Source organism: Sinohyriopsis cumingii, chromosome 8, assembly GCF_028554795.1.
Source record: "Sinohyriopsis cumingii isolate HCF-2022 chromosome 8, ASM2855479v2, whole genome shotgun sequence".
Taxonomy (NCBI): domain Eukaryota; kingdom Metazoa; phylum Mollusca; class Bivalvia; order Unionida; family Unionidae; genus Sinohyriopsis; species Sinohyriopsis cumingii.
The window spans coordinates 110799729-110824011 of record NC_142968.1 but is presented as its reverse complement, the minus strand read 5'-3'; positions in this window follow the sequence as shown (position 1 = coordinate 110824011).

The following is a 24283-nucleotide window of genomic DNA, read 5'->3' as shown; positions in this document are numbered from 1 at the left end:
ACCTTACACATTAAATTATCATTATAGTTGTCCCAAACCTATGACCTAGAGGTAGACAACTTTATAACGTTCTTGTATTTGAGGCACGTAACATTTCCATTATTTTTCACCAGTCCCTCAAATATAGTAGGAGAGCAGCGGTAATTATTATCATTTCTTAGATGTGAATCTGAGTCAGCTAGAGAGACAGGACAAATCACATGTCTTTCAAAATATATAGTGAAGTCAGATCGATAATTGTGTGTATTGTTGTACTCTTCATTCGTGAACGAGTTTGTTTTTGCAGTCAGAACTCTTCCATATCTTGACATTTTGATGTGATAATCATAAGGGAAAGATTAATTGTTTAGCAATATGAACGTCTGCCACATAGGTGGGGGGGGGGGGTTGATTGTCAGTATTGTGAAATACGGGAGAGCATAGATGGGATTGTTCATTAATAAAGAAACTAAGAAGGATTCATTTTCCAATTAAAAATAAATATTCCATCTTGCTCTAACGGTATCACGAGGATGTCGAATTGATTTCATCTCATTCTCAAAATCGGTTTTGAGGAAATAGGGTATTCTCATTTGCTATATATTTGTGTGTGTGTGTGTGTGTGTGTGTGTGTGTGTGATTTACATTTTTAACGCAGCTTTAACAATTTTAGTCATATCGATGATATATCAGCAAAGAGGCAGTTAATATTGATGTCTAGCACTTAGGGAATCATGGCGCAGACATGTAGCATTGTGTACCACCCAGTCACATTGGCACCAGGCCGACTAGTCCTAACACTGACCTCTTAATTATGAGAGCCAAAGCGAGGCAGCTACTAGTACCTTTTTTATAAGCCTTTTGTATGACACGGCCGGGGTTCAAACTCACAACCTGCCGCATCCGAGGCGGACGCTCTACCCATATATATCTAACCTCCGAACATAATCCGCTAAATAAAGTAGTATGTTACAGAATGATAGTGCCTTTATGTTATTTGCTTCAGCTATAATATTATGCACGATGTAACCACAACTGGCCTGAAAAATAGATTATATAATTCCAAAAGTTTAAAATGGAGCATCCCAACCCCCATTTTTACAGAATTATATGTATATCTGACACCTCTTGTGGATTGATTATACAATGGCGAACTTCCCATCTGTTAGTATTGTTTTGTTCAGGGGACTTTTAGACTGTTTTGGTTGAACGAGTTAATGGAGTTTGAAGATGCTGGTCTTTTGATGACAAGAAAACATTTTAAAAGAGCATCCTTCAACATCCACAGTTCTGTATCATATATAAAGACAAACCTTATGATTATTTGTTTAACTAGACAGTGGAACATATTCTGATTTCAGAACGTTCAGTATCTCCAAAGGTTAGGATAATATTCCATCGTCTGAAATTTCTGAATCTATGATCTTTTATCTTTTATATTGGCAATGGTATATATTCTCCGGAACGTTTAGCTATCAGAATTTAATGCCGATATATACGACTCATTGTTTCAACGATAATTTAACCAGATCATTACCGATCCAAAGTTTCGATCAAAACATTCAATAAAACCAATACTGCGATGGCTGATATAAATTTAGGTACCAAATTGTTTTATTACTTTTCGTGGAATGAGAGGTAAAGACTTGATATATGACAAATTTAGGATTGATACTAACATAGTTTACTTTTTCATAATTATCTAAACACTGACTCAGTTATATAGAACAGCTTCTTGCCATGCTGCTAGAATGGTATAATATCCAGTAAATAGTTTAAAGCAGAATTTCCGAAACAAACACAGTCCAAAAACGTCATGAGCATTAATGTAAGAACTTACTGGCGTAACATTAGGTTAACATTTTAAATTTGAGAGGCATATTAAAATGTAACAACTTAAAGGCTTAAGCTTTAATATAACAAGTCAGAAACACAAGCATTAATGTAAGAGCTTAGGGGTATCATCAATAATGTAACAACTCACAGGCAAAATCAATAATGTAACAACTCGCAGGCATAATCAATAATGTAACAACTCACAGGCATAATCAATAATGTAACAGCTCACAGGCATACTCAATAATGTAACAACTCACAGGCATAATCAATAATGTAACAACTCACAGGCATAATCAATAATGTAACAACTCGCAGGCATAAACATTAATGTAACAACTCACAGGCCTAATCAATAATGTAACAACTCACAGGCCTAATCAATAATGTAACAACTCACAGATATAATCAATAATGTAACAACTCACAGGCATAATCAATAATGTAACAACTCACAGGCATAAGCATTAATGTAACAACTCACATGCTTAAACATTAATGTAACAACTCACATGCTTAAACATTAATATAACAACTCACATGCTTAAACATTATTGCAGTACCTTACTGGCATAAACATTAATGTAACTACTCAGAATGATTAACGTCAATGCCAGAACATAGAGGCATAAACAACACTGACGAAAATAGCTTATATGGGCATGATATTGAAATTGTGTATACTTGGCTTTACATTTCACAGCTAATTTTTTATCGAATTGTTTTTCTATTTTACATATATCATGCGCATATGCAGGGATTTCAGGGAACGCAGAGATAAAACACTTTATTAATTGTAATAAAGCGTATTTTTCCAGAGTGAAAAATTACAATGCCTGGAACATGTTTCTTCAAGTTTTCAATTTGTCGAGAAATTGTCTAAGAAAAAAAACAAGTCACAAAAGCTTCAAAATGGAGTGGCAGGAAACTTTCAAATTTAAGCAATTGGTGATGACTTTCTATCACCATAACAATATTTTATAATAAAATATATATATTGATCAAAATGTTTTTTTGCCAAGTTTCCTTGGATGCTCTTTTGAATTATATATGTGTAATTTCCCAGTATAGGCATGTATGTTAGGAGTAAGGGCACTAGTACCTACCCTAACTATGATCGAAATAAATACTTAGTACAGTCTTTTTCACCCATGCGAAAGAGGAATATATATGTATATGTTTTGTTAATTTCAATTTTCCTATCTCAGTCTGGTTATATCAGAAGTGTCGTCTGTATCGTGGTGTCAACGATCAAGAAACTGTTTCTTCAAAGAAACCTTTGATATTATCTACTGTGTATGTATTGTAATACAATCAAGCAAGATATATATAGCAGAACGATATTCAGTCAATAAGAAAAATTCACTCATAATGCAACTTAAGGTCTTTTCAACTTTGATAACACCATACAAAACATTTTCACACACACACACACACACACACACACACACACACACACACACACACAGACACTTAGAGCTATTTGATAGAGCTCCAGATACAGGCAATACACATGGCTGGCCACACAAAACTAAACTAAACTCTCTCAAGTGCTACTGCAAAACCGGCAAAAACAAAAATGTGTTATGTCAAAATGGTTTCTTCAAACTTTGTTGAACATCCACAATCGACGCCGTTAAATTAAAAGATAATAATGTGATTGCAAATGAAAATCATGAATTTTTCAATCATAGTTGTTAGTTAATCATTTTACATGCTATTCCACAAAAAGATTTCAATGTAGGGGACCACTGCGCTAGTAACAGCAACACTTGCCACAGTTCCAGGTCAGAAAATATGAATATAGTACTGTACCCAGAAGGGACATTATACTGCACAATATTGTACCGATGCCTACCATAGAACGTTTTCCTAATTAACGCTGATGAAAGTTAAAACTTTACCGTATAAAAGACATTCATTATTTATTGTCATTTTCATATGACATCCATCGATTAAATGTGATAATACAGTAATAATATCACATTATTTTTAGTTTCCATTATCTCATGAGTAGAACCTGTGGACTTAGGGACGACAGGTCACCCCATTGCTCTCATTAACATACTCGTTTTAATGCGCAATATTTGAAAAACAAAAGCACGTGTCTTGAGATGCTCATTTCGCAATACTTCCAACACAAAACAATTATCACTTTTTCTCTTGTTTCTTTTTCCTTTCCTCTATGTAGCATATATCTCAAGATTCTACTTAGAAAATTATTTAGATTTTCATATCAGAGTATAAGACCTGATAACATTTATAGAGAGTGTGAAGCAATAACAGTTCCTGATGAACACTGGTTTAAATCTGCTAATTCAATTGCTAGAGAGCAGAGTCGATTCAGTATAGTTGGAAAAGATTGGGTGAGAAAAATGAAGTATGTCGATGTTTGTACCAAGACATGAAATCCCATTCGAGGGGTTTTATAATTTGTCTCCACAGAATCTATGCGTCGTGGGGACACACATAATATAACCCTTAGACTGGGATATCGGTTTTTCGGTCCAAACGCCAACACAGGTTCTTTTAAATTAAGAAGGGACTCAAGCAGAGAGAAAACTGATTTATGTTCTAATGTCTCTAAAGCTGTCGAATCAAGCACGTTATACTGTGGGGAATTTTGTGTCAGTCTGCAGCTCTAACGTATATATCTTATTATCATTGTCACTGGCTAAGGACTGTTTATTTCTCTTTAATCCTTATAGAACATGTAACTTGAATCATAGTTTATGGGGAAAATGTACAAATGATTTTGTTGTGAAAACTATCGATAATGGGGGACTATTTCATTTTGTGTATTGGAATAGTCCTTAAGCAGGAGGTCAATCATTAAAAGCAAAAGCTTCACTTTCTCTGATTACGAGTTCCTTATGGCCCTTTGACCATCACAAAGAGATGGGCGCTCGGCTATCAATGTGTTTACGTGTAACAATATTCTAGTGAGACAAAAACACACACACATATATCCATTTCTTTGTGCTATTCTTCGGACAGAACGTTATGGTTCGGTTATCACAAATATGAGTTTACCTTGTATGCAAAAGCAGCATAGAAATGCAGATTAGTTATTCCTAGAGATTTATCTGTAAAAGGTATAATATATATTTTTTATTTTGAACCAATATTTCTCATATTAAGAAAATATGCAGCTAAAGCAGTGGGACAAATGTCTAAAGATTGAAAATAGCCAGTTCATCTGTTTCCTATTTTTCAAAATCGAATATGGTTATGTACCCAAAAATCAAACAATAGTAGGGAAGTTGCGGCGAATATGATTTCAACTATTTGTGATCTTGCTTCCTATCATATTTAACACTTTGTTTATATTTGAAAAATCATAAAGATATTGAGGCTGATAACAGTAAAGTGAATTTTTCGTTGATGATCGAAATATTAGCTTGAGTCCTTGACATTTTCGAGCAAATTGTACATTTTTTTTCAGATTTAAAAACAAACATATCCTGCTCGTGCCCATTTTGCCATTACATGAAACATATAAATCTCGATGATACTGTGTGTTGAAACTCTTGCGAAGTTCTCGTGAGAAGCAAGGTTTAATCATACTAAAGTCTCTAATACTGGATATGGTGCGATTTCTACTGAAGATTAAAATTACTTGATAAGCCAGATTGTGCGTGTACCTGTCGAAAATAATGCACATGACTTCTTGTCTAGAAACAACTACATATACACTCTCGTTTGCCATGTATTTGTTTGTGTTCTTTCACACGCGCACACACACAGAACACACGGACACACAGAGAACGAATATCTGTTCTGTTTGGAAATATAAGTTTATTATATTCAGTGATAAAGAGTCTTCTCCACTATATTGGTGCATAAGTATTTTCTGAACAAGAAGGTAGACATTCCATTCCAAAACCCATCCCTTTCACATTGTATACGGGTCCTATATCAATTGGGGGTAAATACCTGAATTGTTCCATGTTGATTTTCTGATCTGAGTAATACAATATACTGATTTTATGAGATTTAAACTGAATACGTTTTTTCTCCAGTATAATCTTAAAACAGTTATTTAATTTCAGGAAACAAACGGTTACATATGATTCCGATATTTGATTTACTTGTCAGTCTTGATTAAAAATACACTTTTGTTAGACAACATCTGATACGAAAACACATAAAAAATTATAATAATGTTGAAGTATAGATGCCTCGAAAGCGATATAATTGAATGCGAGACGTTATGCATTGATATATACAGTCAGTCATGGTCCGATTGGTTAACTAGCTTCTTTGATGATATGTATAATTGACACAGAAAAAGAGCTCATCTTCTTTTCGTTGCATTATCCTGGATGAAATATATCAATAAGTCTCTGAAAATAATAGTAATGCCATATTAGCAACGCAAAATCCAAAGGACGCTCCATTATAATTATTCCAAAAAGCAATATAACGCGGACATCGGCGACCCCTACATCGTTAGAATGGCATCATTCACGAGAATTAGATCCCAGTCCACATAATATTAATTTCTTTGTCTAGCACGAATCAGAACAATATAGGGTCATTCAATCGCAAAAGTTTTCCTTATAAACAAAAGCACAATGATTATACTTTATGAATGACCAATAATGTAAGGTACATGCATACCATAGGTTTCATCTCCGCTAATCAAGATAGCAGCTTAGCCTCGTAATACTCCACTGCGTGTTCGGGGCTGTAGCATACGTCCGATTCGTGTTAGATGCATATCATGCTAAGTAACTGAGTGGAGGCACTCAGTTTGACCTGGGTTGGATTACGTGTTGTTGAAGGAGAGGATATTGCTAAATGTGTCTAGCTGAGGTCGATAATTTCTGTCTCAAAGTAGCATACTACTTTGGCCACAAGGTCAGCTTGACGGGTGGTCAGAAGGAACCATTCTTTCCAATCAGTTAGTGACGCCATACTTCTTCATCTATGGAAACGATATTCGGTAAAACTGTTATGCCTAGAGTTTAAATATCCCTATTATGATTTGACAAAACGTTTTCTTGTTCACAACGCCTTATAAAGGACATGGCTTCAAACTCTGAGGGCTGTGGAAAAAGCAAATTGAGTAAAGGTTCTACTTTTTATGTCTACATTACCCGGTATAGTCTTCACATGGGGGATGCAATACATAAGCATAGGTCTCTGTCGCCTAGCTTGGCCTCAAAACCGTTGGGACGCAGATGTAATGCAGTAATATTTCGTCACGGAAAAACCAATCCAATATGTAGCTGTTAGTATGAGACCAGGTCTCAAATAGATCAGGGATATTTTAATTAGCATGCGCGAAGAGGAAACTCGCAGAGTCAGTGAATTTGTTTAATTGCCATGATGCAATCTAATGATGAGAACAAAATCTAACCAATTTATAGTCATTCGATAGCACGAGTGATTCAAAACTTTTCAGGATAGTCACGAAATGCAAATAAACTATTTCTTAAATGTGTAGCTGAAAAACTGACAATGATTTTCTATTTAATATTTCATTGTTGAGTTACCTATTAATGCATACCAACATTTACCTCTTAACTCATCAGGACATGTTCTTCGATCTAGATATATGAATGGTTGCAGTGGACAGAGATACATATATATCTGCTCTCAGGGCATGATGCAAGTGAATCGTAATCACCATAAAGGAGAATAAATTCCCACAAACACTTACATCATGACGTTCAACTGTGCTTCTTAGCCTACATCTATACAATCGCGGTTCTTAATTAACCAAATAGACCATTTTATGCCTAATCATTTGCGGCGTTTGAACTGCCGCAGGTATGGCTACAACAAAGATGGCCTCAGGATGTATCTAGTCTGTCACGAATGCCGGCAGAAATTTACCTGGTTCATATCAATTCTCAGAGGACAGCTATAATTCCAATTACCAGGAATTACCAGGAAGTACAGTTCTCATACACTGTCTTGCATAATAACCGGAAGAGATTCATTGCGTGAAACAAGAGAAAGGTGTCAACTTTCCTAAGACAATGAAAGTTAGGAAGACAGAGCTCCACTTCCACCGACGGCACATCCTACACCAGCGCAGCTAATGTGAAGAATACACCTTTTAAAAATGATATTTGTACGCATACATACATCAGATGACAACAGTGTTAAACCGAAATTTTAGTCAAACCCCGTTCTAGGAACTACCCAAGCCGACAACGAAATAGATATGCAAAATAGTCAGTGCGACAGTGGGTATTATGACATATAATGCTATAAAAACCCCATCAAAATCCAACCCAAGGAAACATTAGCAAACCACAGACCCCAGTGAGAATAGCATCAACCTACCACATAAGACTCATAGTACTTCCCTATGAAACCGGTTAAATCCGGTCTACCAAAAGAGCAGCAGTCTGCTAGTACTGGTGGTAATACATTCTCTAAACCAAAGTAGGAGATGATACAATAATAATCTATTAGACTTCCAACAGGATCTGATATCATATTTAATATGTATGGGAGTCTAGAGATTATGGACAATAGAGAACAATCTGATATCGTACCAGGGAAAGCTCGAAGAAGTATTATATTATCAACACTTTTATATATGTTTCACGCTATAATACAATTCATTTGCCTCGGATTAAACGCAAATATTTATTCAGTAGTCTTCTACAGAAAGAGCAATGGCCCAACATGTTTGTTTACAGTAAAACGTTTTAAAAGGAAACACAAGGGCCAATGTTAAATACTGTACCACGTACAGCAGTGTTCCAAAAAACTCTGTTAGACAACTGGATGAGTGTCCATCGTCACAAATTATAAAACCCAATAGCAGCCAAAGTAACCTAAATACTTGACAGGTCGTTGCCGATCCTGTATTATTACATGAAACTCAAATTACTTTCATCAATTGAAAATCTGGCCATGATCATCTAATCGAACAGTTGCCAGTTCGTTTCGTTTTACTTCCCGACTTTAACGAAAACTTTTGGGTTGTAAAGATATCAACAAGAAAGGGAGGAGATTTGAAGACTTTGTTAAAAGAAGACATTGTCTTTTCAATAATAAGTCGTATACCTACGAACATCCTGTCAGATGATCCTATTATGTCTTAGATTAAACTATCTGCAGTTCGTCTCCTTTTGTTGTATTCTCATATGAATTTGGTGACTAACTATGTGGCTGCGACCACGTTCCAAGAAGGCATATTGGAAAACGTTTAAATCCGTGTGGGTGGCAAACATGACAGCTGATCGTGTTGACAACGAGGTGGATCCAAATCCCTTACTAATAAACATACTCCTGGATATTGTTTAGATGCAATTCCAAACCTTCAGCTGTCCCTAATAGTACTAATACTTCATGGTTTGATAGTTGCATGCAAGGACGCCATCAAGGAACAGAACAAACTTTCGATATCTTTGGCCATCGAACACTTGTAATTCCGAATTAATAACACATGTACCTATCTACAGATTGTCTTGTCGTTAGAGGGAGTACAAGGAAAACACGGAGATCATATCTCTCGAGATCTCTCGCACCAGCAGTAAATCAGTTCGGAGAAAGACATTTATATTAGAGCATTAAATACTGGTGTAAACTGTAACACACACCACACGCACACACAAATATATATATATATATATATATATATATATATATATATATATATATATATATATATATATATATATACCAGGAAATGTCACTTGGTGCTAAAGGTACTGAAAGATAGTGAGCGAATAATTTGGACAACATAATATCAGACATATACAGTGTAATAAATATCAATTTGTTTTTATGTTGATATCACATGATCTTAGCGAAAGTAATTCGTCACTCAAAGATTTGAGCAAATAATTAATGGATAGTGTCCTACAAGAATGGCACGTTTACGTAAAAAGATCAAACCCTGACAAGAAAAACTAAAAATTATAACAATATTATAGAATGTACAAATACTTGTATGTTGTTGAACGTAACGAAAAAGCTGGCTATACGCACTCTTGAAAGTAGGAGAACATCCTATTTAAATAGTCACAGATAGACCAAATCAGTTTACGGCATGTAGATAACATTATCACAGTGTGGATATCACAACTTATTTCGATATTTAACTGAAATACCCAAAATACTTAGAATTATGATTTAAATGTCTTCCCAAGTAATGCAACGAACATTAATCTTGTCAATGATTTATAATTTACTATGTAGTAAATTGGAAGAGTTAATCAGGAAAAACATCATCATATATATATAGTTTATCTTCAGTCTAAGGAAGAAATATATTACAAATTGTTTAGTTATGAATATTTTGTCATAGGAATGTGATATACCACCACAATGTCGACTTCGAAAATACCAATGTGGCCACACTAATTATATATTTTCTTCATTTGATAATTATGTCCTTGGACAATGGTTCTGCAGAAAAGCAATCAATTTCCATCTCATTACTGTTCAATTCATAAGGTGCGTGGCGCATTTAGCCCAGTTTAGTAGCCGTCGTTTGTCAGTTCATAGTACACTTGGAGGCAAAGGTCTTTGTCATTTCTGCTCCATGACTAAGTCCGATTGTTCTCTAATATATAATTTCGTCTGTAGGCACATATTTAGTTGTTTTTGTTTGACGACTTTGAGCTACCAAATCCTTCGCCAAAATTTTACCTAATTAACCGTAGCAGATTGTTTTGTGAACAAATCTTTCTTTAGATTCTTCTTAAGAGCACATCTCGTGAAAACATTGCCGAACGTTTGAGGATTTTATCTTACATGAGAATCATAAAAATAAGAACTAATATAAGTTGATTTTTATTCAGTAAATGATTTTCTTAACCAGTTATGTGATAATATACTTGTATGGAATATTAGAGATTAAATCCATCTTTTCAGGGATGTTTTGTTTAGTCATAAATCCATTTGAGCCTTTTCCTTATTTGCCTAATTGTTTCTATATCTTAATGGCTCTCTTCTCTTTTTTGAAATATTGGATATTACATTCTTACCATGGCAAAACCTGGCTCATTCGTAAGTTTAGTTCTTTCTCGGATTTTTTGTATACAGATAACTTTCATGATATTGAAGCATTAATGTAACATTTTAGAGGCATAACCATTATTGTAACAGTTTGGAGAAATCAATATTCCTGTGACTTAGAAGCATATACATTTATATAACAACTTAGAGGCATGGGTATTAATGTAACATCTTAGAGGCATATACATTAATACAACATCTCAGAGCGACAACTTAGAGACATAAGAATTTATTAATAACTTATAATCATATGCATTAATGTAACCACTTAGAGGCAATAGCTTTCATGTAAAAACGTAGAGGCATACACACTAATATAACAACTTAGAGGAAGAAATATTCGTGTGTGACAGCTTAGAGGCAAAACATTAATTAATATACATATATATTTTTGCAAGAAAACGAACCTGGCCGTGTGATATCTGGAAATCTTACACTGTTAGGTACCCCTAAGTTTGATTGTCAAACACTTAATAACAGAAATGAAATAGAAATAGAAAAGGTGCAACTGTGGGCAGAATACATTATTTCAGTTGTCAATGCACCGTGATTAAAATTTGCCAACAGTGTTTGAACATGTCCATTATCGATGGATTTTGGTCTAGTTGATTTAGTGTCTTTTCAATGTGTAATAATCTGCACATGGCGGCCAGTATTTCTAGTGGAGATGGAAAGAGACACCAAAATACGTAAAGATACGTACAAGCTTTCTCCAATACCTGCGTTTGCCGTGCCCGAAACTCGAACCCAACCGGACAGAGGTGAGATTTAAATTGGAACGCCTTAGACCACTTGAACGCCCTGGGCTCCACTCTTGATGCGATTGTTGATTTGAAAGTCACAGATAAATTTACGCAAATAGATTTCATTTAAGTCGCAACGAGCTGGAAGGAATTTAAGAAAACGCCTTAAATGGGTATGATATTAAAATTTAATTTAATTTGTGTTACTATAACAGGAACACCTTTGCTGGATTGTTTGTCCAGTTTTTAGCCAATATCGATTCTTCTTATATGGTACAAATATGTATACATTTTAGGGTATGATGTGATAAAGAAATTAATAAATGCAATAAAAGCGTATTTTCCAGTGAAAACATTAAAAATGACCAAGCATGTATCTTTTACCTTTTGAAATTGTCACATTATTGTCTGAGAAAATTTAAATTAGAAAAATTACACAATGAAATGATCGAAGACTTTTTCAAATTTAGCCAACTGGTGATATGACTCAATTACTAAATGAACAAGTAGTAAAACAATAAATATTCTTTCTTAAATGTATTTTTACCCAGTGCTCCATGATGCTCCTTTTGAATCACATACACACACACACACACACACACACACACACACATATATATATATATATATATATATATATATATATATATATATATAGAGAGAGAGAGAGAGAGAGAGAGAGAGAGAGAGAGAGAGAGAGAAAGAGAGACAGACACAGAGAGAGAGAGATAGATAGATAAATAAACATGTATGTTATGAATAAAACCGTTGTTATCTATACTGACTATAATCGAAAGGAATCTTTTGTAAAGTCTAACGGTTTCGAGGCTCACTCAAAGAATAACTGTCTGATTTATCACCCAATGCCTTTGAACCTTTCGAATCAAGCACGTGATGCTTTGAGGAATGTTCCTGGCATAATTGATCTGCTACAAATGATGAAAATGTTTGCTTTCTCACAGTATGCAGGGTTTACGTACACATTATAGTGTCAATAGTGCGTACGGGCTCTTTATCTTTCATTAATCCTTATAGACCATGTCATTTGAATCCCAATCTTTTGGGGAAAGATATAGTTGGGTTTGACAAATAACGCTATCCGCAGATTGTTTCGCTTATCGAAAATGTCCGTAAGAAGGGCGCTCGACTCCAATGTGTTTACGTGTAGCAATATCCGGTGAAAATCAGATATATTATTTATAAATATATTTACACCTGCGGTCTGCTATTTTTGACGTTTCATCTTCGTTGTGCAATGTTTGAGTCAGACACACAAGGGTCTGCTATCACAAATACAAGTTTTCTCGGTATGTATAAGCAATTTTGAAATGCATATTAGTTACTCTAGCCATTCTAGAAGTGGCTCCATAAAAAGTATTAAACGTCTCAAGTTTGGAGTACATTTCTCTTATAAGAAAAACGTTGAATTAATATCAATCATAAAAATGCTTACATATTATAAATAGCCATTTCATTTATTTCCTATCTTTTCAATCGAGTATAGAAATTCACTCAAAACCCTTTAACAAAAAAATACTTCTGAACTTTGCGTCAAAGTTGATTTCAATTTTCTGCGATTTTGAATCTTAATAACAACAGTAATTCTAATGTATCTTTGCTGATTGAAACAATAGCTTGAGTCCTTGAATTTCTCAGACAATTTGAACAGTGTTTTCTAAATTTTTAAAACAAACGTATCATGTTCATTCTGTCATTAAAAAAGAAAAATAACTCTCTATGATACTATGTATTTTAACTCTAGGTAGGTTCTTATAATAAGTAAGTAAGTCCTCTTTTATTACAGCCATGACAATGATTCAGGTGCAATTTCTCCCGAACATTAAATTTCCTTATAAGGCATACTGTGTATGTACCTGACAAACATAATGTCCACGGCCACTTGGCCTGAAGCAACTACGTATACATGCTCCTTTGTTATTTATTTGTTTGTTTTATTTCCATGTCAGTTTTGATTAAAAAGATACTTTTGTTAGAGGATACTTGATATGAAAATACGTCAAATGTTGCAATAAAGTTATCGTTTAGATGGCTTCAAAAGAGGGAGACATGAATTCGAGACGTTATGTATTGTTAGATACAATAAGTCATGGTCCGATTGAATTAACTAGCTTATTTATGGAAATCGATTCCGGACATATACAAAGAGCTTGTCTTCTTTTCGTTACATTCATCTCGGCGAAATATGTCAATAAACGATACGATCAACGCAAAATCCAAAGGACTGTCAAATATAATTACCCTAAATAGAAATATCATACTTACATCAGTGACATATATATCATTAGAATGACAAGAGACACAAGAAGGTAATAATATTAGTTCCGTTGCATAATATAATACTGTAGTAAATTTAGAGTATGTGCACGTGGTTGTAGTGCCCCGTTTTAAGCAATTCTTAGATTTGTGTGATTACTTGTTTGATTATTGGAATTTGGCGCCATGGAAATATTCCTGGCCCGAACTAATGAGCTAATCAATAGGAGCAAACGTCACGGAGTGAAGTGTTAGTGTGTTTCCATGATGTCCTGGTTCACTAGTAGTGAATTCCGACCAGAACCGAATGACTGTCCCTGTCGTAAAATAGTACATATTAAAATCTAGTGGTATACATTGGTAGCGTGCCTGCAAGGACAGCACTTACGGTATTAAACCGGTAAATTACACAAGGGCATAAATAAAAAGGGACTTGGCAGAGACCGTTTATGTCGCCATGCGGGCGAATATGGTGCAGTTATATCGGCGAAATGTGCCGGGAAAGCATACATTGACTGGCCTAAGGTGGCGGAGTTAAAATAGTTCCCATTGTTAGGGAGTACTCGTATATGTTCTAAGGCGTGAACGGTTGGTGGTACGGAAACATAATGAAGCCAAAACACGCAGATGTACGGTTGATGGATAGTTGACAGTTTGGTTTATCTGTGGTCTTGCATTAATTAGAGGAAAATTTAGGTATAGAATGGACACGTCGGGCTTTCTGATTTACAACTGAGGTTGTATGGAAGTCTTTGGAAAGTCGGGGAAACTTATGACTTCTAGCGAGAATCGCGCCAGGGTTTGACAACCGCTCGGTCAAGTAAATACCCGTGTGCGTGTAACAATACTAAACGATGTAGGGTAATTCATTCGCAAAGCATCAGTTATAGATACGTACAAGAATAATACTGTATAAATAGCAAATAACATGAAGTACATACATTAATTATGTAATCGGTGTCTTCTCCAATAATCAGGACAGAAGTTTTGCCTCGAATTACTCTGCTGCGTGCTCGGGGCTGTATAATACGTCCAATTAGTCCTCGTTGAATTGCGTGCGATGTAATTGAGTGGATGTACCCTTTTTGCCGTGGTTGCTTAACGTGTCGTTGGAAGAGATGAACCTGTTAGTTGTACAGAACAGAAGCCGATGGTTGCTGTTCCAAAGTAAAACACTACTTTGGCCTCAAGTTCATCTAGACGGGTGATCGTAGAGAACCGATCTAATCAACTAGGTTGTCACGTCAAGATTGATTTGGTATGGTAACGATAATCAGCTTATATGTTCTGCCTGCAGATTAAAAGTTATTAATCCAAATGCGTTTTGTTCACCAAGCCTTATAACTTACATGGCCTTTGAAGTCGTTGGCAAGGGTTAATTGAGTAAAGGTTCTACAAAGTTTGTCTAAATGACCCTATTTAGCCCTGACATGGGAGTGCAATACATAAGGATAGATCTCTATCCCATTGTTGGCCTCTGAGGCCTGTGGGAAGCAACGGTGACGAAATCATAATATGTTGTCAAGAGCAAGATAATATGGAGATTAAATAGGTTTAACTTTCTCCCCTCTATTAAATCAGCACGAAGAATGTTACGAAACAACATTTTCAATATAACAAAACAGCTGATTTAAGTTTTTAAAGAAATCTGGTAAAGGAGCATTAGCCTTACCAAAATTGTAAAATACATTTGCCCACAACAATCTCGCAACACTCCTCAGAAACCTGAAAAATACACAACCGACCACTTCAGCCTTTATTACAGAGCATTGTAACATGATTGAGGTTTTGTGGTATTGGATCTAGAGAACGGATCAAACTACAGTTACGTGTATTTGATGTTTATTTTTAATGCAAATTAATAACGAATCTGACACCGTCCTCGTGTGCATGTATTTAAACAATGGATTTAACAAAACCATCGTTTTCCTAAATAGAAACGATCCAATTTAAACAAATAGACACACATGATCCCGCATATTAAACATCATAATCAACGTAAGGAAATATCAACAAGTATGAGTAATATATGAAATGTTTAACAAGTATGGTAGACATGTGGGTTTATAAACATAATTTCAGTGTATGAAATGTATCAGAAAAAATGAATGATCTACGGATGACTTGCAAGTAAGATAGATGCATGGCTGATATATGGTTCACGAGCAAGTATAAAGGTTGCATGATTGATTTATGCTCATACAGCAACACAGAATATGATTTTCACACATATAGCAACACTGAATTAAAACATTTCGCTCATATGGTGACACTGAATTAAACTGACTAACAAATGGAACTTAAGTTATTCGTCTCGGAGAGTTGTCGACAATCTTGAGATGTTTCCAACACCACAGGTCCAATCCATATGTGAATAAACGACCTTGTGTGGTCCGCTTATCCTAGGATGCGGAAGAAACCCTCGAGACCCATCTTAACCCGCAGATTCGCTGGACCAGAACATTTGGCTATTCACAAGCAGTAAACATTATCCTGCTTTTATCTATCTTCTGTATGCATCATCGGGTTATTAAAAACTCCGCACTTCAACATCTAAACGTTTAACGTCTGAGGAGATTAGAGACAAGATACGATTAAGTACGAACCCAGTGATGTACATTAAGCATGATGGAACATGAATTGACTTCGTTATGCATAAACATTTTTCATGACTGTACGAGATTATTATTATTAATATTATTATTGTTATTACTATTATTATTATTATTATTATTATTATTATTATTATTATTTCTTTCATCATTATTTGCATATGAATCTGCCTCCGGCAACAAAAATCGTACTGGATTATAAGAACTCGAACACTACTCGTCATTTAATGTATGCAGCAAAAAGTTGAATTCAGCTTGCCTGTTCAGGTATGACAATTGTAAACTTGAAACGTGCTATCATCCATCTGATAGCAAGGTATTATTGTGACCAACGCATGGCTCTTTATAAAACTTAGGATACATTCTAATACCTCGAGTATCACAAATAACAGATAACAAGAAAGAATGCATTTTCAGTTTGGCATACCTCTAGAGTTGAAGATTGCTTATTTTCAAAGGACAGATTCATGATAAGACCCGTCGTTATTTTGACGATACAGTGTGGTCAAATCTACCACCTGATATTTGGAGGGAATTAGGTTTTTCATCGCTCCCACCTTGCAGGTGTATCAGAGGGTGAACTGAATTCAGTAGTTTGAAACAGCTAAGGTTGAAACTATACACCTCAGGGTAACAATGTACTCGACAAGAAAACCATTGCACATTTTATTTCACATATTATACAACGGTAACGTAGTAACATAATTTCGTGACAAGAATTAACAAGCTATATTTTGAACACCACGGAAGAGGTAATGCATAACAGATACCTCTGGTATCTGGAATCAAACGAATTATTATCAGATTGTCATTCGGAGTCAGACGCCAGGATGTCCATTAGGCCATTTAGTTAATCTTTAATGATGTATTATAGATGTTTTTATTACGATACAACGCACATCACACGGAAGTAAAGCATACTAATAACATTTCAACATACGTCTAACGTGCCGTCTACTAACGTAATGTCCAATATGCTGAAACATAGAAACTGTAGAGTTAAGGTAGAAAGAAGTCTTCTGAAAAGTTTCCTCTTGAGGTACGGTAACTTCAAGGTAGTATATTGTTATGTTAACCTCAAGGCAGTATATTGTCAACCAACGTATTCAACAACAAATTACACAGTATAGTTTAATTACTTAATCCAGGAACTGATTACTCTGTACATGTTGACAACATTTTCGTCTGCTATGTAGCCATAAATATGAATATGTTTTGTAACAGGAAGCCGGGTTGGGTTGAATTAAACGATGACACTGAGAAAAATTGACATTTATAACGTAATTGAATGCTGAATGAATATGACACCATGCCATTCCTCATAAAGTCCAACAATAGACTGAGCACTTGAATTGATGTGATTCCTAAATGGAATTTATCAGATCATGTAACCTAAACGAGTAATCAAACAAGAATCGACGTTGAAGCTATAAATACGTATGATTGATATAGGGACCTATCATCATCGATAAGAAATGAATATAATTTATACATGAATATGAACAAGCCATGATTATATCACCATGTGGGGGTAAACCTATAGAATGTCTACAGATAAATATGAACAGTATACCATTCTGTCAACAGGGTGATCAATGTATAAAATTTGTACAAAAATATGAATAAAGCATGGTTCATTCTCAAGTGAGATATAATTAATATTTCTTTTCACCCATATAACATGTTGGATTTTTGAATAGGGATACTGAATAAAATTGATTAAAATATTGAACATACGTTTATGGTCAAATGGTCTAGAAGCCACTAGATACCGCCCATTCTTCCCAGAGTGCTGATGTTGACTTTAGAGCCCCCCTATTCCCCAGAGACCCGTTGGTCTGGAAGCTTTGGTCCCTAACTGCGAATTGGTCAATACTGTCCTCCGAGCCAACATCAACATTGACCCCAGCGTCCTGGTTACACGTCACTCCATAGGTCCATTAGTCCCCATCAAATCCAAAAAAAGTAAAATGATTGAGCCGTTCGTTTAGTACACGAGACATGATTAGGTACGGATACAATGATATACATTACCCATGCACGTATACGAATTTGCTTCGTTAAAGATTTAATCATTTTACCAGAACTACGGGAAAATGGTCGTATAAAACATTCGATTTATAGAACAATACTATCACATAAAATCGATAGCTAAAATGAATGCACTTTTACATTTCACATATCTCTGCGTCTGAATATTGTTCATGTCAGGCGGAAAGCTTAGTGAACAACATCGTTGTACTGTGATAAGGCAAGGATTATTTACTTGATAACTACCCTCGTTGTATAAAAATACACAACCAGACTACTTGAGATTATTATATTTCTCATTTTAGGTACTTTGCGCGTGCATCAATGGGTAAAGCACAGTCTGTCTTTCGTAATAGCAGCAACTAAAATTAAGCCACCTTCGGGTTAAGCTGTCTTATGCAACGAAATCCCAGTAGTTTTTCGTTCATATATAATGCATACACATTTTACTACACAATTCTTTGACTCTACTGGACAAAAACTGCAGAAAAACATAAATAAGGTTAACAATTGGGATAAAGAATATGGGTTCAATTTTCGAAATCAAACATTAATTTGATGTATTTCTGCCAATTACATAATGACCCAAAGACCTTTCGTTACTCTTTCCTTATTCCTCTTTTCGGTGTAGTGCAAATTGTTAAGGCATATTTTCAGTTGTAAACTTCCATTTCTTCCACATATCAGTTACATGTGTAACAAACACCTAAACTCAATACAAGTCGTTGTAAACGCAGATTCGGGAACAGATCTGAAGGTCTTGCTCCCATTATTCAGATCACTAGTAATTCGCAACTGACTATGGATTGACTATATACAAGTCAACTTGCAAATCGTACCTGCCGATGATAGAACCGATACACACTCAGGGACTTAGTACGTGTCTTGGTCCATTTATACCGTTATCTTCAGAAAGTATCGTTGTTGAAGGAAATGAACCATCACTTTACCCCCGACGCACGAACTTAGCTATTCCCTACGTTACCAAGCTATCTACTAATCTATCTAAGCCCAAATATGAGGTAATGTTAAGACCAAATACCAAACTTTACCCATTCAGAAAAATCCAAGTTCCACATAGTAACTGACAACATTCGCTAGACGGACCGTACCTATTTTGGAGATTGCAATCAGGACTGGGAACGACAGTGGTATGGCCTCAGAGTTATACCGAAACAAGAAAGTATCTAGACTTTGAAAGAAGTTATAATATAATTATCAAAGCATTTGTTCTTGGTAACAATTTCAGTTCATGTATTTGGTGAGTGGAAGACGAGAAAGGTAGCTTAGCTCGGTGAATCCAAAATTTGAAAACGCTATTCCAGTTAGCAGCCATCTTATGTATCCCATGATGCGCGTTGTTATTTTTTTATATTATAACAAAAGCGATCACATTTGTTCCCCAAATAAGGGTTTGGTACTAAACAGCTAGATAAGAAAATGTCACCGTTGTCACGGACCGAAATCATTGCATTCTGGAAGAGGATTTGCAAGTTTAATAGATTTGGAATATGATATGTCTCTTTCAAAAAACAATTTATCATTATACAGTATTGGAAATCATATTTTGACTTAAAAGCTCATGAAAAACGAATTCCACTAAGTGATCTACGGATTTATTAACCGATACCATAAATGTGCTATAACACATATGGTCAAGGAATGGATTTATGATCATATGTTAACCATCAACAGGTCTTTTGATGCAAAAGATTCTCATAACATTTACCTTATATATACATATATACAAACACACACACACACACACACACACACAGATATATATCTATATCTATATCTATATATATCTATATCTATATCTATATATATATATATATATATATATATATATATATATATATATATCCATGACAAGTACTATCTTCCGCATCCAGGCGATGAACACATATTTCCGATCCAAGATTCCTGAGGAATGGACAAGGAATTATCTCAGGTGGTACACAACTCGCGGCCTGCTAACAAATCACTCACTAACCACCCTGCCACACGCTGATCAGTTTGTCCAGAATAACTGACACCATACCCTGGGCAAGTCAGTATTGTTCTTTGAACCATCGTTACCATTGAACCTATTATTTCAGGTTACAAAAGCCCATACATGTCTATGTTTCCATGTAACATCGTACAATACACTAACTGTGCAACACAATAGATGATGTTGATATGCGGTAAGCATGCATTCACACTAAATGACTTCCTAAAGCAGGAAACGCATTGACTGTACGACAATTTTACTATAGTAAACACGTTCTTATACGAGTCTTGCTTTCGACAGGAATATTAGCGCCAGGGTATACTATAATCCAATCTTTCTCTTCATTTAAACCGTAGCTTAAGGGGCCCCGAGTGGCCAAGTGGTCTAAAGCGCTCACGGCTACAAATCATTGCCATATCACTTCTGTATGCGTGGGTTCGAGTCACGGGTTCGTCCAATGTGGGTATGTGAGAAAATTTGCCAGTAACTTCTCGTGGGTAGGTGGTTCTTTCCGGTGTTTCCCGGGTTCCTCCTCCACCATTTATACTTGCCGCATTGTATAGCTTATATTATGCTGAAAATGGCGTTAAACCATACAACAACGACAAAGCGTAACTTTTAATTGAATTCAGCTTGTTTATATTGCTATATAATGACTTGCCTGAAAGAGACTATTTCCTGTCAAATAGCATGGCGTTATGGGACATTGGTATGACTTGATAGTAATTTTGAATGAATTCTGAAACACTCGATATCTAAAGCATTTTCAACACATGCAGCATATATCAATGAAGAAAATGTATTTCTTTTCATATACCTCACCAGAGAATTGTTGCTTACTCAAAGTGGCCAGCTTTCGGTCAGGATTTATTTGCATTGCAATATACAAGTGGTATAGTCGTGGTCAAATTCTCAGCCAGAGAACACGGGATAAAAAAATACCACACAACCGGGGCTTGTGCGTATTATAGCGAGTGAACATAAGTCAGTGTTTCGCACTCGCAGGGCTAAAATCCATAAATGCTATATGTATCAATGAAACCCACCTTCATTCATATTCATATATAATACAAAACGTATTTTACCGTTAACGTGATTTGATGGCGCCAATTAGGAAATCGATGACAATTGTATCTAAAACAATTGACAGTCTTGTCAGTAAAACCGTAATGTCAACATGCAATTTAAGAAAAATGCTGCATTATGAATAATTTGAATATGAAATGGATACATAATTCACGCGAGGCAATACAATCTGTAAATGACAGAAACATTATCTATAATAACGGACAGTATAGACCTTAATAACAATGACAACATATGTCCATCATCTGAAATGAATGTTTCACCAAATGGCGATGGTATAATAATGAGTTTTAGATACCAGAAAGTTTGATATGTTTGAGCTTTGATCATGACCCTTTTTTAAAGTCAAAACACATTATGTGAAAGGTATTTCATGTGATCTATCAAGTATAAGTTCCTGTAAAACGGGATATTTGATAATTTATCAAATATAGATAAACTTGTGTAAAATGTTCTTTAAATAAACTTGTATCAATTGACTTCTGAAATCTACTTCTCCATCACTATATATTTTTCCAGTTTAAACCTTTTGTATTCGGTGATTTTATATATGCAATGTCGTACAATGGGACACATTACCATGGCGCAGACTTTGGACAGTCCACCGAGTAAGAAAATAACCGTTGAAATATACCCAAAAGTTGTTAAAATGAAGTCATGCTTATTTTCTTTGCAGCACTGTCAACATGGAAGCCTATTACAGTCTAGTACACCCTTGATAACTTACGTAAATCTTCGCATCCAAATCGATCAAAGATAATCATAGATTTCAGGTACTGGTGCAGACATGCTCGACGTTCAAAAATCGTGTAAGTTCAAATAGCAACACACATTTTGGTGTCAATTACCATATACCGTAACTAACGGAATATTAGTGACTTTACCGGTTGAAGAGAGTGCAGTACTCAGATTTTGTAGCAATGAGAAGATTATGAACCATCAGTCAACCGACGAACGGTAACAACTGTGATATAGGCGATATGGAACTAAGTTATACAATAAAATTTAAAGAAATGTCGCTATATTAACATCATGGTCTCCAAATAAACAAAGCCGATTAGCAGGACCAGGTTGTTCCAATTTGGAAATTGAGAACAAATAGGTTTGGAATTTTTGTGTTATCCGCTTCATTTGGGTTTCTGTACTGTCTCTCGGAATGAAACCATACAATATTCTCCGAGTACTGTCACATTTGATTGAATAATGTTTGTTCGGCGTAACGCAAAATTCCAAATCAATATCAGTATTAAGCTTCAGTTCAGAAAGAAATCACAAACGTACCCTGATAAATGATACATTGGTTTCATAAGCTGTATTCTTTAGGAATCCACTTTCATCATTCTGGGGATAAAATGCTTCCCGTTGTTTGTTTTAATTTTCCGCATTAATTCATTGGCTGAAAATGGAACATCAATTTCTTAAACGTGAATTTATGAAGACGATTAAGGCCTTATTTGGTAGGTAAGATTAACTGTCTAACTCACAGAATTCCTCTACATTGATATGATGATTGACATGTCACATGAAACACAAATACAACTGCATACTATTTATGGTAAGCCAGGACCAGCAAATACAAAACTATTATTAACTCGCTTTCTACAAGCAAATGTTATATCCGCGTGGAATAAACTCTGCATAGATGTGCATAGCATTATGTTTGATACAGCTGATCCTTTCAATTAATTTTACACATTTATTTAAAAGCATTGCAAGACACCTAATATAAACCATTGTATCCGTTCATAAAACCAGTAACTATAATGAGCATACTATATGTGGTGTACCAATGAAAATATAACCCTAGACTTCATCTATATAATCTCTTTTAAGCACCCTGCGATATGATTCTCCTTTTCTTCGCATTTGGCAGAAAGTCCTATGTCAGATATATTCTCTTATAAAGATGTAAACTTTAGTAAGCATTTATATTTCAATGCGAGACAATACTGTAAGACTAGAAGTGTTTTCTAACTGGGGCTTACTTTAACATGTGTCCGCTTGCCAATAGCAATATATATTCAGTAATGATACTGAATTTATAGCTCGTGTAATAGCAGACTTAATAATCTCCGATAGAAAAGACAAACAGGCTGATTATTCGTAAACTACATTTAACCTTAGACTATGTATGGACTATTAAACTTAAAAATGGTAATGGTTAACTGCATGTGTTGACGGCTGTCCTTTCCCATCCTGTTATCATGCTTGCTTTCAGACATTGTGATTTTCCATCCTGTCATCATGTTTGCTTCTAGACATTGTGATTGGGAAATCAATGAACTTAATGATTATGTCCATATATGTATCGTTCGATCCCATGTCTCTCTTTTAAACCTTAAAATAACGTTGCATTAATCTTTCAAGTGGTAGAAATTTATATCGGAATGCTATAATTCCAGCGCTTGCACAATCTTTGAAATAATATGAAGGAAACGAGAATAACACTACGTGAGTAACCTTTGATTTAGAATAATAGCATCAAATAACTCTAGCCCATGTCGTTACAAATGTAATTAGATATAAATTAAACAAAGTTGCTACATAAAAGTACAATGCAAACTAACAACAATTACGTACGTATTTAGTTCAGTTTGCTTCATCGGTGCATTTTGCACCACTTTGTACAATGTTCTCAACGTTGACTATTCGTTGGAACACTTAGAACGTAGTTTTTATTGTCATTTATTGCGATGCCCTCATTTCATGCGATCCGATTATCCCTTAACTCAGCA